Source organism: Scyliorhinus torazame, chromosome 1 (genome assembly GCF_047496885.1).
Source record: "Scyliorhinus torazame isolate Kashiwa2021f chromosome 1, sScyTor2.1, whole genome shotgun sequence".
Lineage (NCBI taxonomy): Eukaryota > Metazoa > Chordata > Chondrichthyes > Carcharhiniformes > Scyliorhinidae > Scyliorhinus > Scyliorhinus torazame.
The window spans coordinates 314617014-314637934 of NC_092707.1; positions in this window are offsets into that span (position 1 = coordinate 314617014).

Sequence of the window (20921 nt, forward strand, 5' to 3'; positions counted from 1 at the left end):
TGAGCTTCCGGGACTCGGAGCCGCCGAAGGTGGGGTCGTGGGTGACTGACCTGGCAGAATTCCTGCATTTAGAAAAGGTCACATTTGCCTTACAGGGAACAGAGGAGGGTTTCTCGCGGAGGTGGAAGCCAGTTATCGATTTCTTCAAAGTAAATTGAGGTATCAGTGGAGGGATCTTGGGGATTAGGGGAGATGGGGGGGGGAGAAATTAAAAGGGCGGGATGAGTTGGGGTGTTGGTATTGGGGGATGGTGGGGCCTGTGTTCTTTGTTCCTGTTGATGTTTGGTCTTCTGATATTCTTCGTTATATATTCAATTTGCCTTTACTATAAATATATATATATTTTAAAAACCTCTCCATGTACAACTGAAGACTTTTTTATGAAAACTTCAGAATTTATATAAAATTACCTTTCTGTAAAAAAAAGGCTGTCGGAGTTTAAACAAAAGGTTTAAATGAACATAATTCTGAAAATACTTGATGAAGTTTGTGAACAAGTAGAATTCATGCTTTTCATTAGCACATTTGGTCACTGTTAATTTTTAATTATCCACATAGTGTAAACATTCTGACAAGCTTATGGTTTGTGCAAATAAATCTTATGATGATAAGAACTAAGGAAATATTCCTTTCAATGATTTGGTGGACTTATTTGTTAATGGTACACAGTACATTAAAGTAAAAGCTTTGTCTAAAAAACAAAGTACATCTGCATAGCTTTGAAAAAGACACATGTTCCCGATGCACTCTCTTATCATTTGCAACCCTTGCAGTGTTATCATCCTGTGATTTTCAGCAACATTGATATTTTTAAAAGCCATCATGCTGAAAAGTCAGCTGAGAGTTGGTGAGTAAGGCTGTGCAATGCCTCAGGTATTCTCAGCATGCTAGACAGATTCTGTTTCTTTTTGGCTGCATTGAATGTAACACTTACATAGTGATATTCAAAGTAAAGTAAAATGCCAACTAATACACAATGTAAGACCACACATTTGCTTAGAGATGTAACAGACATGCATGTGTTTTTGTTTAAAGAAAAATTTATGTATTAACATAATTACTTAGCTCTATTTAATGTTATGTCCAAAGGTGTTTTAGGGGAAATGTTTCATGTATCATTGCACTTATCTCTGAATGAATACCTCTTCTTCAACACAATCATGCAGTGTGTTTGGAACCCATAAAGGAATAACCATCCCAATGCAATGGGCGAAACTTTCTGACCACATCGAGGCAGTGGTGGGGTCGTAAAATGCAGCAAGCAGTTCAAAAATCCAATGACTTTAGATGGATTAGGGCGGCACTGTGGTGCAATGGTTAGCACTGTTGCCTACGACGCTGAGGTCCCAGGTTTGATCCTGGCCCTGGGTCACTGTCTGTGCGGAGTTTGCACATTCTCTCCGCAACCCAAAAATATGTGCAGCTTAGGTGGATTGGCCACACTAAATTGCCCCTAAATTGGAAAAAAATAATTGGGTACTTTAATTTTATATTTAAACATTTTTAAAAAAGACTTTGGCTGGATTGGAAAATCCCACTGATAGGAGCAACCATAAAATATTGCCCAATGTACACCGGAAAATAAATGCCAACAACAACCATATAGATTAAAGCAAAATATTGACAGAAAAAATACAAGATGAAGACCAGAAAAATCAATTAATGTAAAAGCAGCAAAATATATTGCAAAATAAAAAAATACATTTTTAACTTGATGCGACCATCAATTCACACAAAACCAGGAGTGGAAGTAAACTGTGGCTTTAATCAACTAGAACAGTGCCTGCCTGCGACTGGTCTGCTAGTGAGAGCCACCTACAGGGCTACTGCTCTTTATACCTCCCCTTAAGGGGTGGAGCCAGGGGCAGAGCCCACAAGGCACCAACATGATACATTCCAGGTAATACCTTACAATGGTCCATAGGTGGAGCCCACATGGGCAACAGCGTGATAGTTATATACATGGTGAATGGTTACTGCAAAACGTTCACCACATTCACCCCCTGTTAAAAAATGAAGTCTGGCGGGGGTGAAAGGTTCATAAGTTCAGCCTGTCCGGCGCACAGATCGTGCGCTGTGATCGCCGAAGCTCTGGTATCGCAGCTGGCCCTGGTGTTGAACTCATGGGTAGTGAAGTCGCCGGTGCGGGCACAGACGTGGACTCTGGGAGCGTGTCTTCTGGAACTTCATTCCTGTGGGTCGGTGAAGGGGGAATGGAGGGCGGGAGGGGATGCGGGTGCCATGTAGGGGCGGGGGCGCTGGTCAGCATAGGTCGGGCGGGGTAAGTTGGGGTGGCGGTGGTAATGGAACCCGCGGGTGCCAGGCCCCGGAGGGAGACCGTATCCTGTCGGCCATCGGGGTGTTCGATGTATGCGTACTGGGGGTTAGTGTGTAGGAGCTGGACCCTATCGACCAGGGGGTCGGACTTATGGCTCCTGACTTGTTTGCGGAGCAGGACGGGCCCCGGTGTCTTCAGCCAGGATGGAAGCAAGGCCCCGGAGGTGGATTTCCTGGGGAAAACAAATAGGCGGCCATGAGGGGTCTCATTTGTGGCCTAATGAGTCGAGTGCGTCAGGGAGGACCTCCTGCCAGTGGGGGACTGGGAGATTCCTAGACCGTAGGGCCAGGAGGATGGTCTTCCAGACCGTCGCGTTTTCCCTCTCCGCCTGCCCGTTTCCCCGGGGGTTATAACTTGTAGTCCTGCTCGATGCGATGCCCTTACTGAGCAGGTACTGACTCAGTTCGTCGCTCATGATCGACGAGCCCCGGTCACTGTGAACGTACGTGGGGAAACCAAACAGGGTGAAGACACTATGTAGGGCTTTAATGACGGTTAACGCGGTCATGTCGGGGCAAGGGATTGCAAAGGGGAAGAGGGAGAACTTGCCGATGATGTTGAGGAAATATGTGTTGCGGTTGGTGGAGGGGCGGGGCCCTTTGAAATCGATACTGAGGCGCTCAAATGGCCGAGATGCCTTTACCAGGTGGGTTTTATCCGGTCGATAGAAGGGCGGCTTACACTCCGCACAGATTTGGCAGTCTCTGGTCATGGCTCCGACCTCCTCAGTGGAGTAAGGCAGGTTGCGGGCCTTGATGTAGTGGAGAAGCTGGGTGACCCCCGGGTAGCAGAGGTCATCGTGGATAGCCCATAGTCGGTCATCTTGCGCACTGGCGCATGTGCCGTGGGACAGGGCATCTGGGGGCTTGTTGAGGTTCCCAGGACGATATACTATATCGTAATTATAGGTGGAGAGTTCGATCCTCTACCTCAAGATCGTATCATTCTTGATCTTGCCCCGCAGTGTATTATTGAACATGAAGGCTACCGAGCGTTGGTCGGTGACGAGGGTAAACCTCCTACCAGCGAGGTAGTGCCTCCAGTGCCGCACGGCTTCCACGATGGCTTGGGCTTCCTTTTTGACCGAGGAGTGTCGAATTTCGGAGGTGGTGCAGGTTCGTGAAAAAAACGCCACTGGCCTGCCTGCCTGATTGAGGGTAGCGGCGAGGGCGACCTCTGATGCATCGCTCCCCACCTGGAAGGGGACGGACTCGTCCACCGCGCGCATTGCGGCTTTGGCGATATCCGCCTTGATGCAGCTGAAGGCCTGGCGGGCCTCAGCCGCCAATGGGAAGATCATGGCCTTGATTAGTGGGCGGGCTTTGTCCGCCTAGTTGGGGACCCACTGGGCGTAATAAGAAAAGAACCCGAGGCACCTTTTCAGGGCAGTGGGGAAGGGGGAGTTGCAGGAAGGGGCGCATACGGTCGGGGTCAGGTCCTAGAACCCCGTTTTCCATGACATAGCCGAGGATGGCTAGTCTGGTTGTGCGGAAAACGCATTTCTACGCGTAAGTAAGATTAAGGGTTCGGGCGGTTTGGAGAAATCTCTGGAGGTTGGCATCGTGGTCCTGCTGATCATGGCCGCAGATGGTGACGTTGTCCAAGTACGGAAATGTGGCCCACAGCCCGTACTGGTCCACCATTCGGTCCATCGTTCTTTGGAAGACTGAGACTCCGTTCATGACGCCAAAGGGGACCCGGAGGAAGCGGAAGAGGCGGCCGTCTGCCTCAAAAGCCGTGTAGTGGCGGTCCCCTGGGTGGATTGGGAGCTGGTGGTACGCAGGCTTCAGATCCACCGTGGAGAACACCCGGTAGTGCGCGATCTGATTAACCATGTCTGCGATCCGGGGAAGGGGGTACGCATTGAGGTACGTGTACCGGTTTATGGTTTGGCTGTAATCTACAACCATCGGTTCTTTTCCCCGGTCCTGACGACCACCATCTGAGCTTTCCAGGGGCTATTGCTGCCTCGATGATTCCCTCCCGCAAGAGTCGCTGGACCTCGGACCTGATAAAAGTCCTATCCTGGATGCTGTACCGCCTGCTTCTGGTGGCGACTGGTTTACAGTCGGCGGTGAGATTTGCGAAGAGCGGGGGAGGGTCGACTTTAAGGGTCGCAAGGCTACATACGGTGAGTGGGGGTAGGGGCCCGCCGAACTTCAGAGTTGGGCTCCTGAGGTTACACTGGAAGTCCAGTCCCAACAAGAGAGGAGCGCAGAGGTCGGGGAGTACATATAACTTAAACTTGGCGTACCCGGCACCCTGTATTGCGAGGGTTGCGGTAGTGCACCTTCGGATCTGACCGAGTGCGACCCAGAAGCAAGGGAGATGGTTTGATGTGCCGGAAAGATTGGGAGCGAGCAGCGTCTTACCATGTCTGGATGAATGAAGCTCTCCGTGCTCCCGGAGTCGAACAGGCAGGGTGTTTCGTATTAATTTACCCGGACGGTCATCATGGAGCTCCGGAGGTGTTTGGGTCGTGACTGGTCAAGGGTGACCGTGCGGAGTTGCGGGTAGCCGGCGTGGTGGGAGATGCTGGGGTGGTCCCAAGATGGCTGCCCCCGTCGGTCGCATGTGTCAGGCGGTGTTGCAGATGGCGGCCAAGATGGCGGCCCCCTTCAGTTGCACGTGTCGGGCGGTGAGGAAGATGACGTCCAAGATGGCAGCGGATGGCCAAGATGGTGACCCCCGTGGGTCGCCCACGTTGGGCGGGGTGGAAGATGGCTGCCCCCACGGACAACGCGAGGCCGATGACGCATCCGAGGGGGGGACGGAGCCGGCAGACACGGTGCCACACTGCGGTATCTGCGGGCCTGTGAGTCTTAGGGTCGGGCCCGCGATTTAGAGTTTTTGGACCTGGCCAGGCAAACTTTAGCAAAATGTCCTTTTCTTCCACAGTTGCTGCAGTTCGCGTTCCAGGCAGCGCTGCCTGGGGTGTTGATGCTGGCCGCAGAATTAACAGTGTAGGCCCATGGTGGGCGGGCATACGCCCGGCACAAGCCTGGGGTACCCTTTGGTCCACGAGGGGGTCGTGTGATCGGACGGGACCGCGTTAAGGCTTTGGAACGCGACTTCTAGAGAGGAGGCTAATTTTAACGTCTCTTCCAGGTCTGGGGCACCTTTTTCGAGTAGGTGCTGTCTCACGTAGTTGGACCTGACTCCAGCCACGTAAGTGTCCCGGACGGCGAGGTCCATATGTTGAGTGGCTGTAACGGCCTGGTAATTGCAACTTCGTGCAAGGACTTTGAGGTCGCGTAGGTACTCTTCCAGCGATTCCCCGGGGCGCTGGCGGCGAGTAGTGAGGAGATGCCGCGCGTATACCTCGTTCACTGACTTTACGTAGAGGTGCTGTAGCATCACGAGGGCGTCTGCGTAAGTGGAGGCTTCCTCGAGTTGAACAGAGATTTGATGGCTCACCCGGGCGCGGAGGAAACTCAGCTTCTGTTTGTCGGTGACGGAAGGCGAGGAGGAGGCGGCGAGGTAGGCCTTGAAACAGCGGAGCCAGTGCGAAAAAATCCCTTTCACCTCTGCGGCCTGCGGATCAAGTTCCAGTCGGTCAGGTTTGAGGGCCAATCAGGTGGAGGGTTTTCGGGGTGGCACAGGGTAGGCATACGAAAGTTGGGGGACCTGTTTGTGGACGGGAAGTTCGCTAGCTTGGGTGAGCTGGAGGAGAGGTACGGGCTCCCCTTGGGGAACACCTTCAGGTACTTACAGGTAAGGGCGTTTGCCAGACGGCAGGTGGTGGAATTCCCATGGCTAATGCCACACACAGTACAGGACAGGGTGCTCTCGGGGGGGTGGGTGGGAGTGGGGAAGATCTCGGAAACTTACCAGGTGATGCAGGAGGAGGAGGAGGCCTCGGTGGTGGAGTTGAAAGGTAAGTGGGAGGAGGAGTTGGGAGAGGAGATCGAAGAGGGGACGTGGGCAGATGCCCTAGGGAGGGTGAACTCTTCCTCTTCATGCGCGAGGCTCAGCCTCATACAGTTTAAGGTGCTGCACAGGGCACACATGACCGGGACACGGATGAGCAGGTTCTTTGGGGGTGAGGACAGGTGTGTTAGGTGCTTAGGGAGCCCAGCAAATCACACCCATATGTTCTGGGCATGCCCAGCGCTGGAGGAATTTTGGAAGGGCGTAGCGAGGATGGTGTCGAGGGTGGTAGGATCCAGGGTCAAACCGGGCTGGGGGCTCGCAATATTTGGGGTGGCAGAGGAGCCGGGAGTGCAGGAGGCGAAAGAGGAATTCTGGCCTTTGCGTCCCTGGTAGACCGGCGAAGGATTCTGCTTCAGTGGTAAGATACGAGGCCCCCAAGCGTGGAATCCTGGATCAGCGATATGGCAGGGTTCATTAAATTGGAGAGGGTGAAATTCGCCTTGAGAGGATCGGTACAAGGGTTCTTTAGGCGGTGGCAAACGTTCTTAGACTTTCTGGCAGAACGCTAGACATTGGTCAATGGCAGCAGCAGCTCGGGGGGTGGGAGGGGGGGTTTACTTTATTTTTGTTTATGTTATTTACACTGGAAGGGTCTGAGGGGGTGTATACACCTGTTGTCTTAAGTCGGGGTGTTAATGTTAATTTATTATTTAGGTACGGGGGGAGGGGTTTGGGGGGTTGCTTTTTTAGATTGTGTTTTGTACTTAACCCTGTTGGGTTCTTTTTCTTACTCATTTTGTTATTGATATTTTATGAAAACCTTTAATAAAAATTATTTTTTTTAAAAAGGTTTGAGGGCCAATTCCATAGTGGCATTGAAGTTGATTAAATTGATGCAACCATCAATTCACACAAAACCAGGAGTAGAAGTAAACTGTGGCTTTAATCAACTAGAACTGTGCCTGCCTGCAACTGGTCCACTAATGAGAGCTGCCTACAGGGCTACTGCTCTTTATACCTCCCCTCAAGGGGTGGAGCCAGGGGCGGAGCCCACAAGGCACCAACATGATACATTACAGATAATACCTCACAATGGTCCATAGGTGGAGCCCACATGGGCAACAGCGTGATACAGTTATATACATGGTGAATGGCTACTGCAAAACATTCACCATATAACTATAACAATTATTTTAACATCCAACAACTTGCATTTGTATAGATTCTTATAATTTAAAAACAAATTTAGAGTACCCAATTCTTTTTTTCCCAATTAATGGGCAATTTAACGTGGTCAATCCACCTACCCTGCACATCTTTGAGTTGTGGGGTGAGATCCATGCAGACACAGGGAGAATGTGCCAATTCCAAACAGACAATGACCCGAGGCCAGGATCGATCCCGGGTCCTCAGTAGCTAACCACTGCTTCACCGTGCCGCCACGTATAGATTCTTTAATGTAGTATAATGTCCCAAAACCTGTCACAGGAATTCTATCAGACAAGATTTGACACTGAGCCACATAAGGAGATATTGGAATAAGGACAAATTATTTCATAAATACCTCAGGAGTGTCTTAAGAGGAGCGAAGATTTGGGTGACAGAATTTGGGAATTTGGAGGAATGCAGGTTATAAAGCTGAATGAATTTACAAAGATAGGGAGGGATGAAGCTTTTGAAGGTGACCCAAAACAGATTTTGAGAAGCCATCTTGAGCATTCTAGGTTACCTGCCCAAGATGAGGCCCCACAGGTTACAGAAAAAGAGACACGCAGGAGATGAAAATATCAGCGCTAGCTCACACACCGGATTGGTGCCAGCAATTGTCTCCGTGCACTATATGTTCTGCCGCTTCAGACTCCCCCATGAGCTTGACTTTTCTATCAAAAAAGGAGCTCTTGCCCTGCACTTGAGCTGGATGGAATACTCCATTCTCAGTCCATGACCCCACATTGCCTCAGGAAACTCTGACATGTGGGAACACGTGCTGCTGCTGGTCCAGGTAGAGCCTCCTTTCCTGGGACTCCTGAAGCCATGCACCTGAGCTGAGCAGGGCTGTGGCTGATCTCCATCCTCAAATGGGGGAATGTCCAGAGCGACTGCTGCATCTATCACCTCCTCTTGCATACTAGTAACATGTTCATCACCCAGTGCCTACCTATCTAATCGCATGCGAGGACCCAACAAAGTGACTATATTAGCACTGGTGGAGTGTGATAGTGCTTGGTCTTAGCCCTGTCCTGGCAGAATTTGTCTCAACGATGATGAAGAAGTTGATCTTATCACTTAAATGTCAGCTTACAAGAAGAATTAATCAGAACTAGTCTTGGAGAGCAGAAGCCTCTCCAGTGCTGAGGCCTTCCAATGCAATATAGTCTTCCAGCATGCTTTTGGATGGGCTGGAGGGCAATTCATAGAATTTACAGTGCAGAAGGAGGCCATTTGGCCCATCAAGTCTGCACCGGCTCTTGGAAAGAGCACCCTACCCAAGGTCAACACCTCCACCCTATCCCCATAACCCAGTAACCCCACCCAACACTAAGGGCAATTTTGGACACTAAGGGCAATTTATCATGGCCAATCCACCTAACCTGCACATCTTTGGACTGTAGGAGGAAACCGGAGCACCCGGAGGAAACCCACGCACATACGGGGAGAACGTGCAGACTCCGCACAGACAGTGACCCAAGCCGGAATTGAACCTGGGACCCTGGAGCTGTGAAGCAATTGTGCTATCCACAATGCTACTGTGCTGCCCCAATGTACCCTCTTAATGCACACACCATGACCACAAAGAGTGCCCACCTTGCCTGGCCAGGCATCCTTGTGGTCCATTACCCTGGTGATGTCCATGGCGCTTCCTCTTTCATTGTAGTGATGATATGCAGTTTATGGAACCCTTCCAAGTGGCTGGGCCCTCTTACAGGCATTATATCCCCATTTCTCCTTGAAGGAGAAAAAAGAGAGGTCAGGCACCGCTGGCCCCTACGACCAATGCCAGCATCTCACTGACATAGGAAGCTGCAAGTCTCAGTGCTGACAGATCCATTCTGAGGGCCCTCGCTAAAGTCCCTCCCTTTTTCAGGATCAGCATGCAACCTGAGGCTTCTCAGCTGGACGTTAAATTCCCAGAGACCAGGGCCAGAGAACTGGGAGATAAGTTGCAGCAGTCCTCAAACATCGAGTGAGCATGCCCATCTAATCTCACAGGTAAGTGTTTAGTAGGTGAGTATTTCTCTCTTCTAACTTTTCTGACTTGCTTTGAGATTGAAGGCGCGGTTGAAAATGTTAGTGTGAAAACTAAAGATCAGCAGAGGTAGCACTGTAGCTGCCATTTCACTGCATGACTTGCTGGAATAAAGGTGGGGAAAGAGATGCATTGGCCTGGAATCTTGGGCAGGAATCTTCAGCAGATGTTGACCTGAAGCTCTTCCTCGACACTGTGAGGGAGTGGAGGGAAGTCCTCTAATAGAGGGTGGCAGGAAGAGACCATCCTCTCAGACCAAGCAAGCCTGGATGATGGTTGCCAAAGAGTGCTGTCTGTAGGAACTGGGGCCAGGAATTTCTGCTCCTATTTTCATCGGGTAGGTTCGACAAAAGGAGCAGAAACGGGCAGCACAGTAGCATAGTGATTAGCACAGTTGCTTCACAGTGCCAGGGTCCCAGGTTCGATTCCCGGCTTGGGTCACTGTCTGTGCGAAGTCTCCTCGTGTCTGCGTGAGTTTCCCCCGGGTGCTCCGGTTTACTCCCACAAGCCCCAAAAGACGTGCTTGTTAGGTGATTTGGACATTTATTGCAGTGTTAATGTAAGCCTACTTGTGACAATAAAAATTATTATTAAATATCTCACGAGAACTCCCAAAACGCATTTTACATCGATGTAAACATGTGCTGTGATTGTCTCCTCCCCCTGTCAGTGACGCGCCAACATTCCCACCATTTAACATTGGGAATATCATTTGAATGCATAGCATTTAATTATGAGGTGTCTACATCGAAATCATTCCTACCATCAGAAAATCCATTCATGTCAGTGTGATGGCAGAATGGGGTGAATCACGACTGGTCCACCAAGGTGTGCACCTGGTGAGCTGTGAGCAGACACCTCCTGGGAGTGCTTAGGTGTGCACAGTGCTCGGGGGCAGACGATCAAGTCCAGGCATTACCCAGAGACTTCCCTGGGCAGTGCCAGGAGACAGTCACGGGACAGGGAATATGTTTCAGGAGAACTCCTTTGCAGTGGGGTGGTCTTTAAAAATAGCGGCCTCTGACCGGGTAGAATGGGGGTACTTGATGGCAGTTCTAGAGCGGTTTGGAATTGGACCCAGATTTGTGGACTGGATAAAGCTATTATATAAGAAGCCGAGGGCCAGCATCCGCACAAATAACATCAGCTCAGAATACTTTCCTCTCCACCGTGGGATTAGGCAGGGATGTCCTATGTCCCCCTGCTGTTTGCACTCACGATTGAGCCATCGCATTAAGAAGTTCGGGGGTATGGAAAGGGATAGTGCGGTTGGGGGGGGGGGGGTTTGCGGATAGAGCATAGGGTGTCCTTATCTGCCGATGAATTGTTATTATACATGTCGGGACCAAGTGTGTCAAAAGGGGGAATACTGGAGCTGCTTCGGGTGTTTGGGTCTTTCTCAGGGTACAAATTAAATCTAGACAAGAGTAAATATTTTGTGGTGTCCCGGCCAGGAGTGGGGGCAGGGGTGGGGGGGCTGCCATTCCATAAGGCAAGGACTCACTTTAGGTACCTGGGGTTGCAGGTTGCTCAAGATTGGGGGGTGCTCCGTAGGTATATTTCTAGTTTGGTGGGGAGGGTGAAAGCTGATCTGGCAAGGTGGGATGGTCTCCCTCTGTCACTGGCGGGTCGGGTACGGGCGGTTAAAATGAATGTGCTGCCGTGATTCCTGTTTATTTTTCAATGCCTGCCGATTTTCCTGCCAAAGGCATTTTGTAGAGAGATTGAAGGGATGATTACCTTGTTCATATGGAGAGGGAAGGTGGCCAGAATTAAAAAGGTGCTACTACAGAGAGGAAGGCAGGCAGGGGATTTGGGTCTTCCGAACCTGATGTATTATTACTGGGCGGCGAATGTGGAGAACGTACGGAGCTGGGTCAGAGGGGTTGACTCCCAATGGGTCAGAAGTGGAGGAGAGTTTGGTAGGGGGTCAGGATTGAAGGCACTAGTGACAGTGCCGCTCCCGACTGACTGCCCTGGGGAGATACTCAGGGAGTCCGGTAATAATAGCTTTGTTGAGAATTTGGAGGCAGTTTCGACAGCACTTCGGGTTGGGGGCAGGGTCAAGGAAAATTCCGATTCAGGGGAACCATAGATTTGAGCCAGAGAAGTGGGATGGAAATTTTCGGAGATGGGTGGAGAAAGGAATTAGGACACTAAAAGATTTGTTTCTTGGGGGTCGTTTTGCAGGATTGAAGGAGCCGGGAGCGAAGTATGGCCTGGAGCAGGGGGAAATATTTAGATACATGCAGGTTCGAGACTTTGCCAGAAAGGAGATACAGAGCTTCCCAGTAGAGCCGGCTTCCACATTGCGGGAGGAGGTGTTGACGACAGGGGGATTGGAGAAGGGGGTAGTATCGGCAGTTTATGGGGCTATTTTGGGGAAGGAGAAGGCGCCGCTAGAAGGGATCAAGGCAAAGTGGGAGGAAGAGTTGGGAGAGGATATGGAGGAGGGGTTCTCGTGTGAGGTGCTCCGGAGAGTGAACACCTCCACCTCGTGTGCGATGTTGGGGCTGATACAGCTGAAGGTGGTGTATAGAGCACACCTCACAAGGGCGAGGATGAGCCGGCTCTTTGAGGGGGGAGAAGGTGTGTGTGAACATTGCGGGGGAGGCCCCACAAACCTTGTTCATATGTTTTGGTCCTGTCCAAAGCTGGAGGATTACTGGAAGGAGGTGTTTAGGGTAATCTCTAAAGTGGTGCACGTGAAACTGGACCCGGGCCCTCGGGAGGCCATATTCGAGGTGTCGGTAGAGCCGGGGTTGGAAACGGGCGCGGAGGCAGATATTGTATCCTTCGCCTCATTGATCGCCCGAAGGCGGATCCTTTTAGGGTGGAGATCAACCTCTCCATCCTGTACCCTGGCGTGGCGGGGGACCTGCTGGATTTCTTGACACTTGAAAAGGTCAAATTTGAACTGAAGGGAAGGATGGACGTGTTCTACAGTTCATGGGTGTTATTCATTATGCACTTTCGAGAATTGGATCACATCAAACATTAGGGGGGTTGGAGTTGGGAGGGTTGGGGGGAGGGAGACTGTATGTGTTAATAGTGACTATGGGTGATTCCTGATTTCCTTTTATCATTTCTTTATGTTAACATGCGGGCTAATGTCTGGGGTTTGGTGGGTGGATGGGATCATTGTTATTGATATGGGGATTGGCATTACATTCTTTACTGATTATTGTTTATTGGTGTGTGTAAATTTGGGAGAAAATGTGAAAAAGGAGAATAAAAAATATCATCTTTGAGGAACTAAATTGCTGGCAGGGTGGGCAAATCAGAGGCTACCCCACCAGCATTACGTTTTTTGACCCACCTCTTTCAGTTTTTACTCTATGTGTGCAACTATTCGGTGGAGAAAGCTGCCGTTTCTGTTGGCAGCTTCAACACCGCTTTTCCCACCCAACCTCAGCTTTGGTCAGTGTTATAACCTGCCTACTTACCATTGGCTGGGGACTAATGACTATCCCACAATCCTGTGGGAGTATGAGCTTCCCCAATGAGGGGGGCGGAGAAACCACTAGTAAACTCCAAGTATAAATAAAGCTGGCCAGTTCAGGAACCAGCAGGAAGGAGTATGTAGCAAGGGAAGTTACTGCTACGGTTATGTATATATGTTATAGTAAATAAATGTTATTACTTTGTATCCTTAAAACTCGTTCTGGATTCTTCGTGGCCCTTACAAAACTGGTGACGAAGGTTAAAGTGAATAGCTGTCTACACTGCTGAAGCCACCTCCCTGGATTTTTGTTGGATACAGGTTGGAAGTTGTTTTCTATTATACCATGCCTCTGTACGGACGTTTGGATGTTTTTGATGCTGCGCTGGAAAGCTGGAACCAGTACACACAACGGATGCGTTACTATTTCCGGGCAAACAATATCACCGAAAACGAGCTGCAGGTGGTCATATTGCTCACCGCCTGCGGCCCGCATACGTTTGGGGTGATTAGGAGCCTTACGTACCCAGCCTCGCCAGACACCAAAACGTTTGATAAACTTGTGAATATAGTGGGGCAACATTTTAACCCAACCCCGTCCACGATAGTCCAGCGTTACCAGTTTAATACGCTGAGAGGACCCCTGGAGAATCCCTTGCCGATTTTCTATCCAGGCTACGCAGAGTTCTGTGACTATGGTGAGACCTTGTCAGAAATGTTACGCGACCGTTTGGTTTGCGGTATTAACAATGCGGCCACCCAGAGGATGTTGTTAGCGGAGCCAACATTGACTTTTCAACAGGCCATTCAAATAGTATTGTCCCGAGAGAGCGCAGAGCGAGGAGTACAGGAGCTACAGGGAATGGAAGTGCATGCCTTGGGGCGCAACGCCTTCCATCCGAAAACGTCCCCCTGCACACCTGCGGTACCTTGGGCGAGGCAACGACCGGACCGACGCCAGTGGCCATCGGACATTCCTCCCCGAAGGGAGCCTTCTCCAGAGCCAATGGATGAGGAGCCATGTCCGTGTCAGACTTGTAGGCGCCGACCCCGTCGCGGACGGCGGTCCTGGGGGCGCCAGAGGCACCGTCGTTCCGACCGAAACTGGGACCAGCCCAGGGGCCGTAACTGGGACCAGCCCAGAGGCCGTACCTTCCATGTGGATGAACCTGTGGCGACTACTCCTGAGGACGTGGAGACGGAGGACGATTGCCTGCAGCTGCATTGTGTGGCAGCTCCCCGTGTGGCCCCCATTAAGGTGACAGTACGGGTCAATGGCCACCCGCTTGAGATGGAGTTGGATACTGGTGCAGCGGTCTCCGTGATCGCCCAGAGGACATTCAACCGCATCAAGCAGGGTATACAGACCCTTACATTAACCGACTCACAGGCCAGGTTGGCCACCTACACGGGGGAACCACTGGACATTGCAGGAACTACAATGACCCCTGTTGTCTATGGACGCTAGGAGGGGAGTTTCCCACTTATCGTGGTGTGCGGCCATGGGCCCAGCCTGTTGGGTCGGGACTGGTTGCGCCATTTGCTGTCGCAATGGCAGCACATCCTCCAAACAGTTTCTGAAGGGTTGACTGAGATGCTAGGACGATACCCAGATGTATTCCAGCCTGGTTTGGGAAAAATAAAAGGGGCCGTAGCCCGTATCCAAGTTGAACCAGCCGCAAGAAACCGCTTTCCGGCGGGTAAAGCAACAATTGTCGTCGTCTGGGTTACTAACCCACTATGATCCTGGAAAGCCTTTGCTCGTCACATGTGATGCATCCCCGTATGGTATTGGGGCCGTCCTGTCCCACAAGATGGAGAACGGGGCCGAACGGCCGATAGCTTTCGCCTCCCGCACATTGACTGCAGCGGAGAAAAAGTACGCGCAGATTGAGAAGGAGGGCCTGGCAGTGGTTTTTGCGGTGAAACGCTTCCACCAGTACGTGTACGGCCGCCATTTCACTATCGTGACTGATCATAAGCCCCTGCTGGGACTTTTCAGAGAGGATAAGCCAATACCACCCATTGCTTCTGCACGGATCCAGCGCTGGGCTTTGTTGCTTGCTGCATACGAGTATTCTCTGGAGCACAAACCAGGTACGCAGATAGCAAATGCCGACGCACTGAGCCGATTGCCTTTATCGACCGGCCCCATGTCGACCCCCACGACCGGTGAGGTGGTTGCAACCCTAAATTTTATGGACACCTTGCCTGTCACGGCATCACAGATCCGTGAGTGGACCCAGACGGAGCCAGTCCTGTCAAAGGTTCGGCACATAGTCCTGTATGGTGGGCAGCATAGACAGCTGCCAGGCGAGTTGCGGCCATTTTCCTCCAAGCTGTCAGAATTCAGCGTGGAAGACGGCATCCTCTTGTGGGGGACGCGTGTGATTGTCCCGGAAAAAGGCCAGGAGCTGATACTATCAGACTTGCACAATGGTCATCCAGGCGTGACCAAAATGAAAATGTTGGCCCGGAGTTATGTCTGGTGGCCAGGCCTCGACACCGATATTGAGAAGGTGGCCCAAAACTGCTCCATTTGCCAGGAGCATCAGAAGTTTCCGCCGGCCGCGCCCCGACATCACTGGGAATGGCCAGGGCGGCCTTGGGCACGCTTGCATGCAGATTTCGCAGGCCCTTTTCAAGGATCCATGTTCCTTCTACTAATTGACGCCCAGTCCAAATGGCTAGAGGTGCATAAGATGCAGGGGACAACGTCCTGCGCAACAATTGAAAAGATGCGTTTATCGTTTAGTACGTATGGCCTCCCCGAGGTGCTGGTCACGGATAACGGCACTCCATTCACGAGTGAGGAGTTTGCGAGGTTCACGAAGATGAACGGCATCCGCCATATCCGCACTGCCCCTTACCACCCGGCTTCAAATGGGTTGGCAGAGCGCGCAGTGCAGACATTCAAAAGAGGCCTAAAGAAGCAGTCTTCCGGATCAATGGACACGAGACTGGCTCGCTTTTTGTTTACGTACAGGACCACCCCCAATGCTGTGACTGGGGTAGCTCCCCCAGAACTCCTAATGGGCATGGTTAATATGGTTTTCCCGGACATTGGCGCAAAAGTACGCCGCACACAAGAACGGCAGGGACAGGGATTTTCTCTGCATCGGCCGATTCGGCAGTTTGCGCCCGGTGACCCAGTGTTCGTTCGGAATTTTGCTGGTGGTGCCCAGTGGGTTCCTGGTGTAATCTTTCGCCAAACGGGCCCTATATCTTACCAAGTGCAAGTCCAGGGTCGTCTATAGCGAAAACATGTAGACCACGTTCGGTCCAGACGACCATCCCCTCAAAAGATTCCCCGCCCCCGGAGCTCATTTCAACAGCCGCAGAGACCAGAGACAAGGGAAGGTAGTCCTCACAATCTTCCACTGGTGCCTCACTCGAAGCCTGCGCAGGTCGTTACGGGACCGAATGGAGATAGAGACGCTGACATGATGGAGGCAGCAGACTCTGACTCCGAGATGGAGTCACAGGATGCATCAGAGGGGGAATCCTAGGGTCCACGGGCCGTGGATGTACAACCGTTGCGCCGTTCATCATGGAAGCGCCGGTCTCCGTCTCGTTACACGCCGCCTGCTCCAGCGCCGCGTGCAAATGGTGTCCGGCCTGCCGCCAAACGAGTCCGACGCCCTCCTACGCCAGGGTCTTCGGTGGATTCCTTGGACTTTGGGGGGGGAGGGAATAAAAAATATCATCTTTGAGGAACTAAATTGCTGGCTGGGTGGGCAAATCAGAGGCTACCCCACCAGCATTACGTTTTTTGACCCACCTCTTTCAGTTTTTACTCTATGTGTGCAACTATTCGGTGGAGAAAGCTGCCGTTTCTGTTGGCAGCTTCAACACCGCTTTTCCCACCCAACCTCAGCTTTGGTCAGTGTTATAACCTGCCTACTTACCATTGGCTGGGGACTAATGACTATCCCACAATCCTGTGGGAGTATGAGCTTCCCCAATGAGGGGGGCGGAGAAACCACTAGTAAACTCCTAGTATAAATAAAGCTGGCCAGTTCAGGAACCAACAGGAAGGAGTATGTAGCAAGGTAAGTTACTGCTACTGTTATGTATATATGTTATAGTAAATAAATGTTATTACTTTGTATCCTTAAAACTCATGCTGGATTCTTCGTGGCCCTTGCAAAAGTAAGTTTCCGGGTAAGTTCCACCCTGGATCCCTTCCAGGTAAAGGCTCAAGGACCTTATTTGCTCTAGCCAAATGAGTACAATGCTGAACTTTCAGATCATTAGGGTCCGACAAGACCTTAGCAGCCGAAAATGAAATATTTTAAATAATAATAATCTTTATTATTGTCACAATTAGGCTTACATTAACACTGCAATGACGTTACTGTGAAAAGTCCCTAGTTGCCACACTCCGGCGCTTATTGATAAAAACTGCCGCACCGTGGGCCCTACCATCGAAGCCCGAGTGAAATACTTGTCCCACCCATCCTTTCCGCAAACTTGTCTGCCCACAAATGAGTCTCCTGCAGAAACTCTACATCAGCATTGAAACCTTTAAGGTGAGCAACTACCCTCGATCCTTTTAATGGGCCATTCAACCCCCTTACATTCCAGGTGAACAAATGAATTGGGGCCTACTCCCCCCCCCCCCAATCCAGAGTCAGCCAATTCCAACAAGAAGGTACTGAGAGAGTACAGGTGGCAGGCCACCCAAGATGGCCACCCAAACCCACCTGCAAGACAAAACAAATAAAAATATCATAGAATTTACAGTGCAGAAGGAGACCATTTGGGCCATCGAGTCTGCACCGGCCGTTAGGAAAGAGCACCCCACTTAAGCCCATGCCTTCACCATATCCCCATAACCCAGCAACCCCACCTAACCTTTTTTGGACACTATGGGTAATTTATCATCATCAATCCACCTAACTTGCACATCTTTGGACTGTGGGAAGAAACTGAAGCACCCGGAGGAAACCCACGCACACAAGGGGAGAACATGCAGACTCCCCACAGACAGTGACCCAAACTGGAAATCGAACCTAGGACTCTGGAGCTGTGAAGCAATTGTGTTAACTATTGTGCTACCCCCACATTCCTTTAATAATTTTTAAAAAAAATAATCTTTATTGTCACAAGTAGGCTTACATTCAACACTAATGAAGTTACTGTGAAAAGGCCCTAGTCGCCACATTCCGGCACCTGTTCGGGTACACGGAGGGAGAATTCAGAACTTGGGACCCTGGCGCTGTGAAGCAACAATGCTAACCACTGTGCTACCATGCGACTGATGTTTGTCAGGTTCTGTAGACTGGCCGATGTGAATGATGACCTACAGAACATTTAGTTTAAATAATTTATTGTGGAACAACTGTATGATAAAGATAACTAGAATAAATAAAATAATAAACTACTAACACTAACTAACTATTATAGAACTACTGCAAAATACGTCTAACCTCCAACACGACTTACTTCCAACTCCCCAGACACAAGGTCATGTGGTGGGTTTACACTGCCCCTTTGTGGTCAGAGAGCGTGTATAACATTATGTACAGAATTCCTTTATGCATATCATCACACTTCCCTCCAACCCCGCTCCCAAACAATACCACACCCAAGAATACATGCATAAACAGTAAGGTGAACAGAAAACACTGAACCCTACTTCTACTAACCCTAACCTCAAGCAAAATGAAAACACAAAGCTCATTATTTAACTCAAAAATAATAATAAGCTGCAGTTACCCCCACCGCTCTGCTCCCGATAGCTAAATCTTTGGCTAGCAGGAACCCATATCCACATGCCCACCCCCTACACCCAAAAAACTCCTAGAAACCTCAGTCAACCCATACCCAGCGCATGCTTTTTTACAAAAGAATCTGCCTCCTCCGGCGCAGAAAAAGAATCGTCTTTAGCCTCAAAAGTCACTCTAAGCCGCGCTGGGTACACCACCCCAAATTGAACTCCACTTTTATACAGGATGGATTTGGCCTTGTTAAATGCCGCCCGGTTCCTGCCAGTTCTATAGCTCGTAGTGGTTCATTGGGACAGGGCTTCTGTCGGCGTATCCGGTGGGCTCGATCCAGCTTGGGAGGGGATGTAAATCCAACCTCCCCCACCATCTTCCCAAACATCTTTGAAAAGTATTCTGTGGGAGTTTGGCCTTCCATTCCCTCTGGCAACTGCATGATTCAAATATTCTGTCTCCTGGAACGATTCTCCAAAACACCCACTTAGGCCTTCAATGCTTTATTCACACTGGTCATCAGAGACATCTCAGTTTCCAGAATGGCTTACAGAAGTCCCCCAACACAACCCGCCATTCGGTAAGCATCCCGGCCGTTAGTGGAGTGTCCGGAATCTCAAAAATTGCCTCTGCTATTTTCTCCACTGAAGAGACCCGAGAAGCCTCCAATTCCGTCAACGAAATACTGCCTTCATGTTTCTTTGCCCTGGTCCTTCTGGGCATTTCCCTTATGTGGGCACCTGATTCCATTAATCCAGTGCGATATTAAACAAAAATACCCCCAGAAACTTGCCAAAAAAGGCTAAAAGTACAGTACCCTAGTGGGAGCCACCTCGTGTACGTCTTCCCCTACATGCCGCCACCGGATGTCCCGATATTTATAGTAATAAAATCAATGACGTGACATGATATGTATTGTGAATCATTTGCTTTAGTTTTCAGTGTCAATAATGTGGGGCTACAAATTGCAGCAGTGAAAAATATTCTCTGGAAGGTTTCAAATAAGTTGGCATTCTGTAAAATCCTTTGTAATAACACCATGATATCAGTAGTTTCTTGATGCAGTCGCATACTTAGTTGACTTTGAGTGAATGACTTTCTCTCTCCTACCCACTTTAATGGTTGCCACAAAACCTTGCAAACATTATAATTCAGAGTATGTTGGATTGGATTTGTTTATTGTCACGTGTACCAAGGTCCAGTGAAAAGTATTTTTCTGTGAGAAGCTCAAATAGATCATTTAGTACGTGAAACGAAAAGAAAATGCAAAATAGGGCAACACAAGGTACACAGTGTAAATATATAGACACCGGCATCGAGTGAAGCATACAGGAGTGTAGTATTAATCAGGTCAGTCCACAAGAAATGAAAAAAATGAAAATCGCTTATTGTCACAAGTAGGCTTCAAATTAAGTTACTGTGAAAAGCCTCTGGAGTCTGGTAACAGCGGGGAAGAAGCTGTTTTTGAATCTGTCGGTGCGTGTTTTCAGACTTTTGTATCTCCTGCCCGATGGAAGAAGTTGGAAGAGTGAGTAAGGCGGGTGGGACGGGGTCTTTGATTATGCTGCCCACTTTCCCAAGGCAGCGGGAGGTGTAGATAGAGTCAATGTAAGGGAGGCGGGTTTGTGTGATGGACTGGGCGGTGTTTACGACTCTCTGAAGTTTCTTGTTGTCTTGTGCCGAGTAGTTGCCATACCAGGCTGTGATGCAGCCAGATAAGGTGCTTTCTATGGTGCATCTGTAAAAGTTGATAAGAGTCAGTGTGGACATGCCGAATTTCCTTAGTTTCCTGAGGAAGTATAGGCGCTGTTGTGCTTTCTTGGTGGTAGCGTTGACATGTGTGGACCAGGACAAATGTGCTGGTGATGTGCACACCTAGGAATTTGAAGTTGTCAGCCATCTCCACCTCAGCCCTGTTGATGCAGGCAGAGGTCTGTACAGTACATTGCTTCCTGAAGTCAATGACCAGCTCTTTGGTTTTGAGGGCTGGCATTGAGGGCTAGATTGTTTTCGTTACACCACTCTGCTAAGTTCTCTCTCTCTCCTGTATTCTGACTCGCCATTGTTCAAGATCCAGCCCACTATGGTCATGTAGTCAACAAACTTGTAGATGGAGTGGGAACCAAATTTTGCCACGCAGTCGTGTGTGTATAGGGAGTGTGGTAGGGGGCTAAGTACACAACCTTGCGGGGCCCGGAGGACTATCGTGGAGGGGGTGTTGTTGTTTATTCTTACTGATTGTGGTCTGTGGGTCAGGAAGTCGAGGATCCAGTTGCAGAGTGAGTAGCCAAGTCCGAG